The sequence below is a fragment of the Cyprinodon variegatus genome, unplaced genomic scaffold, assembly GCF_000732505.1.
Source record: "Cyprinodon variegatus isolate N-32 unplaced genomic scaffold, C_variegatus-1.0 Scaffold1260, whole genome shotgun sequence".
Classification (NCBI taxonomy): domain Eukaryota; kingdom Metazoa; phylum Chordata; class Actinopteri; order Cyprinodontiformes; family Cyprinodontidae; genus Cyprinodon; species Cyprinodon variegatus.
Window position 1 is genome coordinate 136,885 of NW_015151713.1, and position 1,833 is coordinate 138,717.

The following is a 1,833-nucleotide window of genomic DNA, read 5'->3' on the forward strand; positions in this document are numbered from 1 at the left end:
CGTGACATCATCAATGACCCCTCACCCCCCACCATGAAGAGGCTTCCCAGCATTCAATGCAGGACCAGCAGGTTCTGCAGCAGCTTCTTCCCCACCGCCATCACACTGATGAACTGATGGATAAAATGGATTATTGTATTTATAAAAGATTTTATTTTAGAACTGTAAATAAACAGTCATATGTTTATATTACTTTTTTATGTATTTATTACTGTTTTTCAAGGCTGCACTTAAAAAAAATGAAATTATCTAGAACTGTTTTAAACTACATTTCTTTTTGTTTAAACTCATTTTTACAAAATGAGAAAATAAATCTGTCTAAGTCTAACTTTGCCAATGGAACAAGAAAATTTAAATAAGAAAGTTTTATTTCAAGTGCATATCATCTAATTATCTTATTCTAAGAATAAAAAATCTCATTCCATTGGCAAATCATCTTATGCACATAATCAAATTAAGGGTAAAAAAAACTTTATTTATTTCTAGATGGTTTCTGCAGTGAACTGGCTTCACTAAAGGCACCGAGGATGATGACCTCCATAGTTCCAGTCTGAGGAACAGTGGGAGTGTTATCATGGTCGCTATAGTAACGGAAAGCATCTGATTTAAAAACAGCATCTCTATGCAGACGGTTAGATGAAGTTTTTTCATCTAATTCCTCCAGAATGACAGTGGAGGACCTGAGGACCTCACAGCTCTAGTCAGAGCTCCACATCCACCCGTCTGCTTCTTTCATTCAATTCTATTCAGTTTATTTCATCNAGAAGACATTTTCTGACTTTTCCTTCCTGTAATGATGGCAGGGCGCTGGGACACAGATTAAAAGTGGTACGAACCGCTGTGTTCAGACCTTAATGTGTAAAGATGTGCAAAGCTCTATTAGCTGCAAAGCTGCTCTCTGCTCAGTGATTTATTTGGACAATATGGATGCTGCGCGTTCATTTTCCTGTGGGTTTGTTTAGGATTGACCATAAGACGCTTTTGGGCCTGTCAGTTCTCAGCCAGCCCTCAGTGCAGATCAGACCCTGCCAGCCCCATGAACCCACCGTATCCCCAGTATCTAATAGGCCAAACTGATGAGGATTCAGAGCTCACTTCCTTCTGAAGTGTGCACCCCCACCCCCCCAGAGGAAATCATTTTGTGCAACACACACCAGAAATGTCCCAATCACAGTGGGACAGCGTTCAGCAGCAACCAGGAAAGTGTGAGTCATGGCGTTCTGCTCTCAGAGTCTCTGATCCCCGCATGAAGTGATGAATGTTTTACAGCGCTCAACCTGATGAGGGTGCAGAGCTCTAGGATGTCACTGAGACAAATGAACCGCTAACCTGAGCAGAGAGACACGCTGGCAGCACAGCAGGGTTCAGGGGGGGGAGAATGTGATGCCATTAAAACCTGTTAGCGTCGCCCCCACCTTTAGATTTAAAACAGTCCAACTATGGGACTTAGTTTACCGGAGCGGTTGGTCTGAGACTGGAAGAAAACTTTGATATGATCTGTTCATGCAAACCCGTCTGATGCGAAACATGAAAGATGACGAGGACTTTAAAAACTGCAAAGTCATGGAGGAAATGAAAGACGCAGTAACTGCTCTGCAAATAAAGACTAAGCTTTGAAAAACCAGAGAGAAAGAAAAACAACAGAAACACTGCAAGACATGGTTTATCTAAATAAGTTTTATCTTGAACTGAGGAGGAAAGTGAGACACTTTCTGTTTGAGGAAAACTGAGGAGAGTCACTCCAAGGACGGCCCCCACAGCATACCTGGGCAGGTGGATAAGGAGTGGTCAGATCAGCTGGCTGGTGTCCTCACAGACATCTTTAACACCTGG

At 42.2% G+C, this 1,833-nt stretch overlaps 1 protein-coding gene across 1 annotated transcript in view; it reads right to left on the reverse strand.

Annotated features, from left to right (window-relative positions):
• LOC107102472 (brefeldin A-inhibited guanine nucleotide-exchange protein 2-like) overlaps positions 1-1,833 on the reverse strand; it is a 43,828-nt gene that overhangs the window by 36,721 nt on the left and 5,274 nt on the right. The gene's annotated exons all lie outside the window — the stretch shown is intronic.